Source organism: Carassius carassius, chromosome 22, assembly GCF_963082965.1.
Source record: "Carassius carassius chromosome 22, fCarCar2.1, whole genome shotgun sequence".
Lineage (NCBI taxonomy): Eukaryota > Metazoa > Chordata > Actinopteri > Cypriniformes > Cyprinidae > Carassius > Carassius carassius.
In genome coordinates, this window is record NC_081776.1 from 29561298 (window position 1) to 29577189 (window position 15892).

Consider the following 15892-nt stretch of genomic DNA (forward strand, 5'->3'; position numbering starts at 1 on the left):
CAGGGGAGGGCAGGGGAGGGGGGAAACTGTCATCGCCAGTAGCCCATGCATATCAATTGTCACTAAAAATCAGTGGTAAAATGTGAGGAAATACTACAACTTTTTAAAAAACTGGAAAAGTTCAAATCTAATGAAATACACTGACACTTTATTTTTGTCTTTTCAAGAGTTACTGAATGCCCTGCTACATATGTCATACAGTAATCGTAATTCTATTTAAAACATATTAATGTACATGTGTAATTACAGTCATTATAAAATATATAGTTGTTTATATACACACTATAAATGCATATATTTGAAAAAAAAAAAACGCTTAAAAAAAACCTTGCGTACATAGTATAGATCTACGCGCCCCCTGAACCCCAAATAAAGATGGACAGTGACATAGAAATTTGCAGTGGCAGCAGTACGCAGGGCTCTGTGGAGGTGGAGGACTTCTCTCCTCCTGATTCCCCAGGGCCAAATGGAGACATAATAGATAGCGGTGCAGGTCCTCTGCCCTATCTATTTGAACCAATAGCCCCTACCGTGACTGTGGACGAAAACATGGACGAACCGGAGGCTGCGCGGATGGGAGAAGTGTCAGAATGGTAGCTAGCTGCTAGCTAACTAATCAGAGAAGACTAAAAACTCTTCTGCAGGCACAAGACCTGAAAATAGCATAACGTTTTCATTCATAAACGTATAATTTTGCAACAGGTGTACTTGTGGTCACTGTACCAGGCTGTCTCCAAGAGAAAACTTGTGCTGTAGAGAGGTGGCACAGGTAAACGCAACTTGACACTCAATTCACTGTGTTGCAATTCAGTATGTAATCAGTCAAAATACGGGTTTTACCATATAGGTTTTGGGCATGTTTCCATTACACACACACATATACAGTATATATAGACACATATACATATATATATATATATATATACATATGTGTGTGTGTGTGTGTATATGTGTGTGTGTGTATATATATATATATATATATATATATATATATATATATATATATATATATATAATACACCTTTTATTTTATTATTACTTTTAATTCCTAACATTTAGGTGATGCACAGATGTGAGCAGGTTGGTGGGGCAGCATGCATGACTGCTCATCCTGGTTTTGAACCTGTCACCCTAAACACATTTGTTTTGCAAGCTGTTTATGGCACATATCGCCAGCTCTATGGTGACATGGAGAACACAGTCCTCAATAGGTTAGTAACATTCTTACCTGGTGTTAACTAAACATATAATAGTACAGGTGGTATTTTAGAATTTTATGTAATGATCCATAACAAGTTAAACTAAAGTTTCAATCTCAGTTGCTACAGACACCTGGCCTATAGGAATTTTGTCCGGTGGTGCTGGGGGTACCTTGGCCGACACATTAGGGTGGTGATTCCCTCGTGTGCTGTTACCCGCATCAGAGAGCAGTTCCCTGACAACACTGGAACCTATTCAGGTTTTCAACCCCCTCCCCTTGACTAAAATAAAGAACTTAACATTTCAATTTTTTCCATTTGTAATTTGTTTATTTACTTTAGATCACAGACAGACAGAAGGTGGTCTAAATCGTGATGTGTGTTGTGCAACAGCTTCACTCTTTTCAGGTCTTTGAAACTGTGTGCAGAGGTGGTCAGGAACTTGCAGTCCTTTTAGAGATTCCTGAAACCGTTGTGGCTGCTCCAACACACTTTCAAAAAGCAGATCCTGCAATCTGTCAACATATTCTGCAGAACATTAAAAAAATAAATAGTACATTACAGATAGATAGATAGATAGACAGACAAAGACAGACATAGATAGATATAGATAGACAAAGACAGACAGATATAAACAGATAGACAAAGACAGACAGATAGATAGATATAGATAGACAAAGACAGATAGATAGATACATAAATATAGATAGACAAAGACAGACAGATATATACAGATAGACAAAGACAGACAGATATAGACAGATAGATAGACAAAGACAGACAGATAGATAGATAGATAGATAGATATAGATAGACAAAGACAGACAGATAGATAGATAGATAGAAATAAATAGACAAAGACAGACAGATAGATAGATAGATATAGATAGACAAAGACAGACAGATAGATAGATACATAAATATAGATAGACAAAGACAGACAGATATAGACAAAGACAGACAGATATAGACAGATAGATAGACAAAGACAGACAGATAGATAGATAGATATAGATAGACAAAGACAGACAGATAGATAGATAGATATAGATAGACAAAGACAGACAGATAGATAGATACATAAATATAGATAGACAAAGACAGACAGATATAGACAGATAGACAAAGACAGACAGATATAGACAGATAGATAGACAAAGACAGACAGATAGATAGATAGATAGATATAGATAGACAAAGACAGACAGATAGATAGATAGATATAGATAGACAAAGACAGACAGATAGATAGATATACATAAATATAGATAGACAAAGACAGACAGATAGATAGATATACATAAATATAGATAGACAAAGACAGACAGATATAGACAGATAGACAAAGACAGACAGATAGATAGATAGATAGATAGATATAGATAGACAAAGACAGACAGATAGATAGATAGATATAGATAGACAAAGACAGACAGATAGATAGATATACATAAATATAGATAGACAAAGACAGACAGATATAGACAGACAGACAAAGTCCAGCAGAGATACAGATGGACTTCAGACAGCGCAGAGAAATTCATCCATGCCCTGAATTCTGAAGAACTGAAAAATCTAATCACTATATTTCTGAATAAAAAATTTGAAACAACTAAAGATGGTGTTAATCTGGCTACAAATGAAATCAATAACATATTTCAAAAAGCAGCATATATAAGTGAATTGAAAAAGAAAGGCAACAAATTAATTAGAAAAACACCAAAAGATGAAAAATGGTTTGACTCAGACTGTAAAACATTAAGAAAACAACTTAGAAAATTATCAAATCTGAAACATAAAGAACCATACGACACCAACATAAGAACTGAATACTTTTCAAAACTAAAACAATACAAAGACACAATTAGAACAAAAAAGCAACACCATCTGAACAAAAGTTTAGAAGAAATAGAAGATTCAATAAATCAAAATCAGTTCTGGGATATGTGGAATAATCTGAGCACAACAAAACCACAAGATCTACCAATACAAGACGGAAACATTTGGACACAACATTTTGAAAATTTATATCAAGAAATCCCACCAAAACAGCTCAATGAAAATTATGATCTGATCAAACAAAATCTACAAACTTATGAAGACACAATTAAAAATAATCAAAATCCACTTGACTTGAATTGACAAACAAACTCAAAAGCCAAAAATGTAAGAAATCTTGTGGTCCTGACAGCATTCTAGGTGAAATACTGAAACACAGCACACCTGAGCTTCAGACAGCTGTGCTCAAATTATTCAACCTTGTACTTAGTTCAGGCTGCTCTCCTGACATCTGGAGCCGAGGACTCATTACCCCTATTCACAAGAGTGGAGACAGATTGGACCCTAATCATTTCAGAGGCATCTGTGTGAGCAGTAATCTGGGGAAGTTATTTAGCAGTATTTTAAACCATAAAATGGTAAACTTCCTTAACGATCACAATGTCCTGAGCCGGAGTCAGATTGGCTTCCTTCCAAATCACAGAACGACTGACCACATTTACACCCTACACACCCTAATCAATAAACACGTAAAACAGACCCAAAACGGAAAAATATTTGCATGCTTTGTCGATTTCAAAAAAGCATTTGATTCTATTTGGCACGACGGATTATACTATAAACTTTTACAAAGTGGTGTAGGGGGTAAAGTTTTTGACATTATAAAATCAATGTATTCGAACAACAAATGTGCAATCCGAATTGGCAACAAACATACAGAATTCTTCACCCAGAAAAGAGGAGTGTGGCAGGGCTGTAGTCTGAGTCCAACGCTGTTCAACATTTACATCAATGAGTTAGCGGTGCAGCTGGAACAGTCTACAGCCCCTGGACTCTCTCTACAAGACAAGAACATCAAGCTCTTGCTGTACGCAGATGATCTGGTGCTGCTGTCATCCACCCCACAGCTGGACCTGCTGGACAACTACTGCCAGAACTGGGCCCTGGCAGTAAACCTCAACAAGACCAACATTATGGTCTTTCAGAAGAAGCCCAGATGTCAGGAACATAGACACCAGTTCAGTCTAGGCAGCACCGCTCTAGAACACACGATGCAGTACACTTACCTCGGCCTGATCCTCACTGCATCGGGGAGTTTCAGTTCGGCAGTGAATGCTCTCAAAGATAAAGCTCCAAGAGCTCTATATGCAATCAGGAAAAAATTCCAAAATATTGAAATACCGCTTCCAATTTGGTGTAAAATCTTTGATAGTGTGATTCAGCCCATAGCGCTGTATGGAAGTGAGGTTTGGGGTCCACTCAGTGATCAGAGCTACACTAGATGGGACAGACATCCAACAGAAGACCTACACACAGAATTCTGCAAAATGATTCTAAAATTACAACGAAGAACACCCAATAACGCATGTAGGGCAGAATAAGGCAGATTCCCATTGATTATCAATATGCATAAAAGATCCCTCAAATTCTGGATGCATCTTAAATCAAGTCCCACAGAAACGCTACATTTTAAAGCGCTACAAACCCAAGAACTGAACCCTGAAAAGAGTCCACTCAGTCAGCTAGTTCTGAGACTTACTAACCAGACTAACTCTACTAATACTAACCAGTCTCAGACCAGCACTGCTTCTCACCCAAACATCAAAATCAATCAAATTAGCAAACAATCTAAAAATACATATCTGGAACATTGGGATCAAGAAACTAAAACACAAAGTAAATTACAATTCTATCGAACTCTAAAATCAGATTATGAATATGAAGATTATCTTCAGAGTGTCAGAGACACAAAGCAGAGACGGATCCTGACCAAGTACAGGCTCAGTGAGCACAGTCTAGCCATCGAGACGGGCAGACACAGAAAGAGCTGGTTACCCAGAGAGAGAAGAGTGTGTGCTCACTGTCAGACAGGAGAGATCGAGACAGAGACGCACTTCCTCCTGCACTGTCAGAAATACACCTCCATAAGAGACCTATACTTTAACAAATTCACCAACTTAATAAAGAACTTTACATCAATTAGCGAAACAGGAAAATTAAAGATAATATTAGGAGAGGGACACACAGCAGCACTGGCTGCGAGATACGTATGGACGTGCCACGGCCTGAGAGACAGCAGGTGAACGTGTGTGTGTGTGTGTGTGTGTGTGTGTGTCTGACCCTATTGTGCACCACAGTGATCCTTAGTATGTTTGTGTATTTCTATGTAAGTTTAAGACTGTGGTATAAAATGTTCACACAAATGTTATAATTTGTTAGTTTAATATTAGAAGATGTTATTATAATCAGTTCCATTACTGTGATGTTCATTTTTTTGTTATAATTTATTTTATTTTTTCTATATATGTACACTAAGCTTTGGCAATATTGTATAATTTACATTCATGCCAATAAAGCAATATTGAATTGAATTGAATTGAATTGAAAAATTGACAGACAGATATAGACAGATAGATAGACAAAGACAGACAGATAGATATAGATAGACAAAGACAGACAGATATAGACAGATAGACAAAGACAGACAGATATAGACAGATAGATAGACAAAGACAGATAGACAAAGACAGATACACAGACAGACAGATAGACAAAGACAGATAGACAAAGACAGATACACAGATAGACAGACAGACAGACAAAGACAGATAGACAAAAACAGATAGACAGACAGACAGACAGACAGATAATACCTAATGTGGGATTTCTTTTCAGAAGTCGTACTGTGTACTCTCCTCTTCTGTAGCGTGGATACTGCATGTGCCATCGGAGCTCCCCTGCAGCTGTTGTTGCTTGTGGTCTTCCGCTATTTTCGTTGTAGTGCATGGCTGCAAGTTAAGTCCTAAAAAGTAGGATCTGAAACATTAGGCCGGTGACACACTGGCTGCGTGTCAGCTGCGTGGCGTTTGCGAGGTGTTTTCCATGTCTTTGCACACCAGTAGCGTGTCTGACCGCTGCTGCTGCTAGGTGACATATGATGAGCCTCATTGGTGATATATTTGAAATATGGGGAGAGAGTTATGGAAGGCCTATAATTCATATTAAACATAAATATATAGCAGCAAAGACATCGTCGGCAGTGTTGACGTCAAAATAGGCTATAGAATATTTTGTTCTGTATTGACAGGTGCAGTATTTGGAAACCGATAGTATTGTTTTTACATTAGGCTACATTTATATTTTTGTTTGTCAAAACCTAGAGACTTTCAAACATCAAAATGACATGTATTAATATGTATTCGTGTCAAAATGAATAGGAAGGTCCTTTGGTGTTTCAGGTATGTAGTGTGGTAAATCCCCTGAATGTTGAATGCCTGCATAAACTGACCCAACAGAAAAACTGTTAAAAATTATTATTATACAAATCCCACATATTTTGGAGAGAAAAAAAAAATCTTACCTTGGTGACTTGCAAGAAGGATGAGCCACTAAAGAGCACAGCAGCAGCAAGCTGCAGATTTCCAGCTGGTATGTTCTTGACATACGGTTGGCTGGCCCACTGTTTGTGATGTTCACAATGAACACAGGTCTGGTCCACATGTAGAACTGTACCCACTGTTCTGCTCTTTATTGCACAGTGTCTTGAGCAGGCAGGGCAATTTTTAAACAGGTCCATGAGGTTTTCCTCATAAACAATGAATTTCCTCATTATATGGGGTGGTGTTGCAATTACAGTGCTACAACAAACAGCAATATTAATAAACATTATTAATAATAATTAAATATGAATATCTGATGAATAGAAGTACATTAAAAAAACATGACCAGCCTATGAGTACCTCTCATTATAGATGCTGCTGTCAGTCATTCCTGGTTGGAAACTACAATCAGAATCCTCAGCCTCTCTTCTGGGCCTTTTCAAGGGGGTAGAGGTTATAAATGGTGTGGAAGTGTTGCAACCAACATGCCTTTTCTGTTGCTTCACCTGAGTGCCTATGACATTAGATATTTCTAAATGAAATAAATACATTGTGCCTAATACACTTAAATCAAAAAACTATGAAACTATTAACGATTTTTGATGTTTAATACTGTAAAGTGTGCAACATACTCTTGCTCCTTCGTTCAGGTTTCCAGCGATGTTGCGTTGACATATGCTTCATGTCGGGATGGGTTTGACATGCAGCATCTTTTTTGGCGGGCTTCTCGGTCTGACACGCCATCTCAAAACACAGTTTAGGCTGACTATACAAAAATATTAATTTCCAAAGACATATTTCCCAAACATATTTAAATATATTACATATTTAATTACACGAATTAAGCATACAATTGAGGTATTATCGAAGTATCAAATATTTTAATAACGAGTGCTTATTTAACAAAAGGCAAGTAAAACGATCAGGTTTAAATTTTAGACACACACATACCTCTGAAAGGATAGAAAAGTCCTCGGGACTTGGCACCGCATCAATCGCAAGACGCAACTTGCATTGGTAGTCAACAAGGCCAAAGTCCACCATTCTCCAATTCTCGAAGCTCTCTCTCGAAAAATGTTTGCTGCGCACATATAATCTAGATGTGTCCGTGGTTGATGGCCAACCAACTGCCCGCAGCCAGAGTCTAGCCCTGGCATCATCACGGGGAAACATATGCAACCCATTCGAACTTTTGCACCACGAAAACAAACACTTGCGTCCCATGATTGCCTCACTCATCTACTGCGCGATTTCACAGCTTGCTTGACATGTCTGTCGTTAGAAAGATCCACGTGGTGTCATGAATAATTAAGAGAGTGTCTTTTCATTGGATAAAAAACTCAGTCTCATTATTGATTATGAGACACCGATAAGTCATCAAAGTACTATCGTGCTCTGCAGGATGAGATTTTAAACCCGGAAGACGAAAATAGCGTATAAAAACTAAAATTTAACCATTTCCCCCATACTATTAAATCTAACAGATGCTAACATTGTCTTCAATGGTGTTCAACACACATACCTCTGTTAAAATCTCAGAAATTTTGGTTTAGGGTTTCATGACTCTTTAAATAGGCTACTATTAAACTAACTTTAAATTCTCAAGGAGTTTATAAGTAAAAAAAAAAGTTCTAAATGAATTTGTGTTAACAATATAATTTGATTTTTAAAAATGAACAATTCCTGTATAAAATGGGAGAGCAACCTTTATATCAGTGGTTCTCAACCTTTTTTTCCAGCGGGCCGCACTATGGTCTAAGTGCAAGTCTACGCATATAAATTAAATATTACGTCAGCAATACAAACCAACCTGATTTATAATATTATAGCCTAACTATTATGATATATAATCTATTACATTCATTGAAATAAACAATTCTACTTCCCATAAATAAAACAGCTGATGCTGTCGGGAGCTGACCAATTTTGTGAGATTCAGCTTGAAAGGAGTAACAGCACAAAGAAGTTGTGATTGTACATTGTACATGCAGACATTCATTTCGCAATCCGTCCCTTTGCGCCACCTGGCGGTAGTTTCGCGAATGATTTTAACACGCGACTGAATTACAGTTACCAGCGCGGCGATAAGCCCCAGATAAGCTGGCCACCTACTGTATGTGGAACTAACCGATGGAACATGTGGGATAATCGATAAAATAGTTTCTTTCTCTGATGAGGATGATCACATAGCATTGTTAATAACAACATTTGAGGTAGCTTTAACATTTACACTACCACAACCTTGTGGTTTTGTTCCACACATTTACACTGTGCAAAGCTTGGAGTCATACCAGACAGAAATATTTCCAGTTAGTTGCCTTCAGGGTAAATGCATGAGCATCAAAGTGCAAGACAAACTATCCATTTGCAGTTTTCCAAACGTGTATGAAAGGGATTTGAACAAATCATTGCCTTGCCTGTGTTAGTGTGTGTTGTGTGTGTGTGTGTGTGTGTGTGTGCGCGTGCGTGTTGACTGATATTAAGTCAAGTTGTCAAGTTATGTTAGCTACAGATGTTTTGTCAATTTGAGTATATATTTTTTAGTAAAATGCAGAATGTACAGAAAGAAACATAAAAGGAAGATAAATGTACTTTTGCTTTTTGCCTTTATTCTTTTCTATACTATTTTGGATTTTATAATTTTATAATTTTCTGTACTTAACAAAGGAAACCTGATGTAAGTGTTTTGAACCTTATTTTGCTTTAATATGAACTTAATAAAGTAATGTCCACAGTAATATCATGCATTATGTGTATTATTTAAATCGACCTTCTGTATGCCGGTCCGATTGTATATATATGTGCTACAGGCCTGTTAAATTGAAGTTTCAATAAAGATCATTCATTAGTCCATTAGTATAACCAGTGCAGGGTCACAATGCCAATCAGAACTGATGTGCAGCCATGCAGATGTGACAGCAGTTAGAAAACACCACAACCCTCTGCATTGTGCAGATTTGACAATTGGACACAGGACAGCAAGCATGTATCCTCCTAAAACAACACAAAAAACAGCAGCTTCTTTGAGTGAATTGCCCTTATTCTCTCTCTCATGTAGTAAAAAGAGCAGAGGAGACTGAAACATCAGTTGAGTAAAGGAAAATCACTTTAAAGAACAAAATAGTATAAAAAAATGAATTCTTACATGATACAACAAACAAGCAGTCCCTTTGAGTGAATTTCCCTCAATTTTCTCTTTAAAACAAATATAAATCAGATCTAGCTGGAAGTATAGTCAAAACACTTAGAAAACAGCAAAACCCTCTGCATTGCGTAGATTTGACAATTAGACACAGAAAAGCAGGCATGTATCCTCCTAAAACAACACCGGTGAACCCAAACACAAGGAACCCAGTGTGCCTGTAGCTTTCTCTATTTCAGTTTTATCACGTGATAGAAAGTCTAAGGCCTTTTCAAGCCGAAGGGCAAACTCATCTTATCAGCGGCCTATTATGCATCAAACTAAGATTGATGTAAAGACACAAAGCACTGCCATTAAGTTAGCATCTTTAAACATGCGCTCAATAATCAATGACTTTATAACCACAAACAATCTTGATTTTATGTTTCTAAATGAAACATGGCTAGAAGACAGCTGCAGTGCAACAGTCCTCAATGAAGCAGTGCCTCCTAACTTCACTTTCATGAGTGTCTGCAGGACTGTTAGAAGAGGTGGAGGTGTAGCTGCTCTATTAAAAGATGTCCATCAACGCAAGCGAGTGTCATTTGGTCAGTACTTGTCTTTTGAATATCTAGGGACTGTGCTGAAAGGTGCTTCACACATTCTGTTTATTAAAAACTACAGTTGTTAAGCCCCTCCTGAAAAAGAGCAATCTTGATAACACCATTTTGAGCAATTTTAGACCAATATCTAATCTACATTTTACAGGCTAAATTATAGAAAAGGTAATTTTTGATCAGCTGAACAAATACTTAAACTCAAATGGATACCTGGACAATTTTCAATCTGGTTTCTGACCACATCACAGCACAGAGACATTATTTTCTCCTAAATTCTATCTAATAGAAATATTAATGGGACATTATAACGTAGTTAAAACAGCTTTTATCATAACAAGATTTTGAGGAAATTGTAACCAGTTGATAAAGAAGGTATCTATTAAAAGTCATTTGAGCCAACAGGATCACTTGGGGTCCAAATGAAGACCGGATATCAAGGGTGGGCTCGATTTGTCACCACAGCGGCGCTCCTCAAAGTGAATGTGCTAACATCATTTAAATCTCCATATTGCATTTAATTTTAGCAGTATAATTTAAATAATTCTAAATGTTTTTTTTTCTGATCACAAAAGATAAAAATTAGCTAGAATTATGGGATGTTAAGTCAGATAAGTGAGCGCGTGGCTTGTCTGTGTAGTCCGAAGAAATCCTGCATTGAATGCGCGAGGGGGGAAAAAAAGTTTCAAGGTTTCCTAATGAGAAAATACTAACTAAACAATACATAACTATAATTTATATGATAATCTTAATTTCAACAATTTATAAAATAACTGAAAATTAAGAAAAGAGTTAGGATACAGTATGTGTAAGAGTAAAACTAAATCAAACCAAAATCTTTATTTAAATTGGAGTCTTAATGGTTCATACTGGTGTCGAGTAGACGCCAACATAAGTGGCTAAAGGTATCCTATTGGTCCTTAATGGTCTCCATTAAACAAAATGCGACCAAAAGAAGAAAACAAATTACCAAGAGATCCTGTCACGGGCCGGTTCCTGATCCCCACTAACCGTACCACCTCGAGGAGTTTATCCAGAGACACCACAGACGGACAACCAGGTAAGTATAAAAATCACAATTTTATTGAATTAAAACCCTAATCACTAAAACACACGTTGGCGGAGTTCCCACTCCATTTCTTCAGTTCAGCAGCAGTGGGGAGTTTGGCACGATAGTCTCTATCCAACCGACAACTGAACGGGGAACCCTCAATCCTTCCACGGGGCAGATAACAGTACAGAGAAAACTTCAGATCTTCACTCCACAAGTCCCTACCAAGCTTTCGATGTAAGTAACGTTTTCTCTTCGGGGCAGCCAACAACTAATACCTGCTCGACAGTGGCACACAAACACACAGCAGTTCCTTTCTACACCCACTGGACAACAGGTGAGGTAACAAACTGGATCAAGGAATTTTCACACAACAGCGTATATGCAAAGGATGTCGACTAAACAAGAAGCATACAAAAGGTAAATCACCTCCCCCAGCGGTTTCCTCTTGCTATATGCCAGCCGATAGTGGGCCCTCCAAGGATAGGATGGTTTCACTCAGCGGTCTCTTATCCCAGAGCGGAGTGCCGGTGAAGTGGCAGTCTATAATGAGGAGCTCCCGCACAGCGGCTTACCTACGGAGCACATCAGCAGAGTATGGAACGAACAATGGTAAGTTACTCCACCCAGCGGTTCCTTCCCAGGTTGCCAGCGGATAGTGGGACATGCAGTGTTAAGGTGATTTTCGCCCAGCAACTTCCCTTCAAAGCGGACAACGGGTAGGTGACAGTCTATAATGGAGAGCTTCCACACAACATCTTATCTCCCAAGTATAGCAGCAGAATATAGCCAGACAATGGTAAAATACATCACCCAGCGATCACTCTCCCAGAGGGTGCCAGCAGACAGTAAGCATTCAGTAGGGGATTTTGTCAAATAGGGTGTCACATTTCATGCGACCTCCCCTGCACCAGATAGCAGACATGTAATACTTCATCTCTGACTCAAAAAAACGTCATGCTTCTATACAAAATCTTCGAGCTAGAGCGCATTGAATCACTGCGAAAAAAAGCGGAGCAAATGTGAGAGTGAGCCATTTTATCAGAGTAATATTGTCAACGTCAGCGAGTATTGGCATTAGATTATTATTATTATTATCTAATGGCATCAATAAAGCTTCAATAAAGCCGAAAAAATTTACTTGGAAAATATGAAGGCAGTGAAATATAAAAAACAGTGTTTGACAAATTTGAAATTGTCAGTTATTAAGATGTGAAGTAATACTGACATAGAATAAATTAAAAATAATAATAATAATAAAAAATAAAAAAATAAAACGGCGAGCCATCTGTTGAGTGCCTGATCAGATTATTGAAAAAAGGGGCAGGAAATTATAAGACTGTGTCTTCTTCATGCTCCTATTCAGCATTAAATGCTTTTTTTGTTGTTGTTGTTGTTGTTGTTGTTGTGGATGTGATTCTTTTTTTGTTGTGTCTGTAATAACTTCATGGCTGAATAAAAAAAAAAGAACTTAAACTTGAATAACCTACCTAACATTGTTCGGGAGGCAGACACACTCTTGCAGTTTAAATCTAGATTAAAGACCCATCTGTTTAACCTGGCTTTCACATAACACATCAATTTGCTTCTAATATCCAAATGAATTAAAGGATTTTTAGGCTGCATTAATTAGGTAAACCGGAACCGGGAACACTTCCCATAACACCCTATGTACTTGCTACATCATTAGAAGAATGGCATCTACGCTAATATTTGTCTGTTTCTCTCTTGTTCCGAGGTCACCGTGGCCACCAGATCCAGTCTGTGTCCAGATCAGAGGGTCACTGCAGTCACCCGGATCCAGTACGTATCCAGACCAGATGGTGGATCAGCACCTAGAAAGGACCTCTACTACTTGAAAGACAGCGGAGACCAGGACAACTAGAGCCCCAGATACAGATCCCCTGTAAAGACCTCGTCTCAGAGGAGCACCAGGACAAGACCACAGGAAACAGATGATTCTTCTGCACAATCTGACTTTGCTGCAGTCTGGAATTGAACTACTGGTTTCGTCTAGTCAGAGGAGAACTGGCCCCCCAACTGAGCCTGGTTTCTCCCAAGGTTTTTTTCTCCATTCTGTCACCGATGGAGTTTTGGTTCCTTGCCGCTGTCGACTCTGGCTTGCTTAGTTGGGGACACTTCATCTACAGTGATATCATTGACTTGATTGTTCAGTTAATAGTGTCTGTGCATTTATTTGCAGAGATGGCATCTCTGAATTCAATGATGAACTGCCTTTAACTATCATTTTGCATTATTGAAACACTGTTTTCTTAATGAATGTTGTACAGTTGCTTTGACGCTATGTATTTTGTTTAAAGCGCTATATAAATAAAGGTGGCTTGACTTATTTTGACCTGTTTCTCAAATTTTCTTTTAATGCAAATGTGAATAAAAACTATATTTTTATTTTAAATGTTGTCAGTAGTTCACAGAATGAAGCAAAAATAATTTCACTCAATTACATACCTATAAATAGTAAAGTTAGAAAAACTAAAAATCATTTTGGAAAATATTGGATATGTGTGAAATAATTGGAGAGGAAAAATCTATTGTTTGCTTACCAATATAAATACCAAACTGATACTGAAGTTTGGACATGATGGTAAAAAGAAATGGCTGGATCTCCTGAGCAAGTAAAACACATTAGATCTGAAAATACAGTTAGCTGTTAGTGTAATAATCTCATGGAATGACCTGCAGTGTCAACTAAATATCAAAACAGCTCTACCTCTCTGTATCCCCTCCAGCCATTGTGCTCTACCTGCATTCACTATGTTTCTAAACATGTACAGTTCCTGTCAGATCTATTTTCAGACTTTTCATTTTATGACCTGAGCTGAGGGATTCAGGAGCCCTGTTAGGACATTAGGGAATTTCGATTAGAAGTAAAATAAAAAATTATTTAGAAAGGTCCCTCAGATTTTTTTAAGATAATGATGATCAATTTGATTAATAAAACACCTTGAAGTGCAAGACATTTCTCCCTTAACCCAGCAGCAGCACAAGTTAGCACATTGATTAGGGACTAAATCTAAGTCTTAACATCAATACAGCAGAACACATGAGTGTAAGATCTTAGTTGTTTGGAGACTTGTCCACCTTCTCCCTCCGTGTGTGTATGGGCCAATCGGCCTTGAAACCTCTCATATCAAAATCATATGGCGAGAAATCAAGAAAAAAAACTTCTTCACCAGCAAACTACATCACCAGCAATCGTGCATGTTAGTTAACATTTCAAATCCCCACAGCTCTTTGCTTTAATAGTTTTATATTTAATGTGAATGTGCTACAGTCACGAGCTTTTATAGATGGTATCGACTGCAATAACATAAACTTGATTGTAAATGCGCGCTTTTGTGGCCCTAACTTAGCTGTTGTTATTGATTCTATTTGTAGGTCTACAGGAAGTTAAGTAGTCCCTCTAGAGTAGATTATTTTTGATAACAAGCTGAATATGTTTGCTCTGTAAATCAGATGGACTCACTGAAAATGCAAATTCAAATGGTTTTAAAGTAGGAGAAGCAAAGGTTTTCCCATTAACTGCTGTACACAAAGCAGTGCTGAGCTCACAAAACTGTTTTATCAGGCATATATCATGCAAGATGAAATGAAAATGACATCAAAAATTTAATAGACTAAATAAAGATAGCCTTCCTTCAGATATACAGTGATATAAAAACACCCGCGCCTCATTTTTATTTTTAAACATGCAGTACAAGCTTTTTGGAAATTTTGTCAGTTTTGATTTTTGAGCACCACAAATAAATAAATGTATGGGAAACACATCCCACAGCATAACGACCTGAGCCCAACTTAAATAACTTTAACTGCTTTTGTAGACAGCGCTATAGCCAGACTGACAAACAAACACAGACCGGAAGTTAACTTAGGGCCAGGCTTGTGCATCCGATGAAACAGTCTACACAAACAATTACCTTATTGTCTTGCTGTCAATTTCCTATCAATTGCATTGAGTACAACATTAACAGCATGGTGAAAAAAAAAAAAAATTATATATATATATATATATATATATATATAGTATAAGTAACTTTCTCCACCGCTACCAAGAGTCGATACTTGAAAACCATGATCAGCAATGCATTGTTTGGCTGGCGGTAAGACAGCAACGTGACATCATATAATTTAAAAAGACACCTGACAAACAACTTTCTGGACTTCTGGATTTTTTAAAATATGATTCCCAATTATTTATATTCACAACTTCTAATATTTGTACAGGCTTTACATTTTGATTTCAATGTAGTAATTAGCCATTCATATTTCAAATGTAAATTTATATTTGAACAGATTTGCTATGTGACAGCATTCAAGTTTATTGAGGGTTAAGATTATGTTATCTGCATGATAGCCAGTGCTCCAAAAGCCCACCCATAATAACTGTCATCCCTCAAATTAACGCACGACTCTACATTATCTGTGTGTAAGACAATCATGAAGTAATTATTTTATGACAAATAAATATTTCAGTTAATAAAATGGCTGTGTCTATATTAAAGGCT

General features: G+C 37.4%; 1 protein-coding gene and 2 long non-coding RNA genes across 5 annotated transcripts in view; 1 reads left to right on the forward strand and 2 right to left on the reverse strand.

Moving 5' to 3' along the window:
* Nucleotides 1–15892, reverse strand: part of LOC132099188 (NACHT, LRR and PYD domains-containing protein 12-like) — a 237314-nt gene that overhangs the window by 168656 nt on the left and 52766 nt on the right. The gene's annotated exons all lie outside the window — the stretch shown is intronic.
* Nucleotides 36–1451, forward strand: LOC132099215 (uncharacterized). Its single transcript, XR_009423072.1, has 3 exons — nt 36–769; nt 1060–1211; nt 1320–1451. It is a non-coding gene; the product is annotated as an uncharacterized LOC132099215 (long non-coding RNA).
* LOC132099211 (uncharacterized) lies at nt 7033–7948 on the reverse strand. The gene is made up of 3 exons (XR_009423067.1): nt 7529–7948; nt 7210–7339; nt 7033–7091 (listed from the first exon to the last, which is right to left on the reverse strand). It is a non-coding gene; the product is annotated as an uncharacterized LOC132099211 (long non-coding RNA).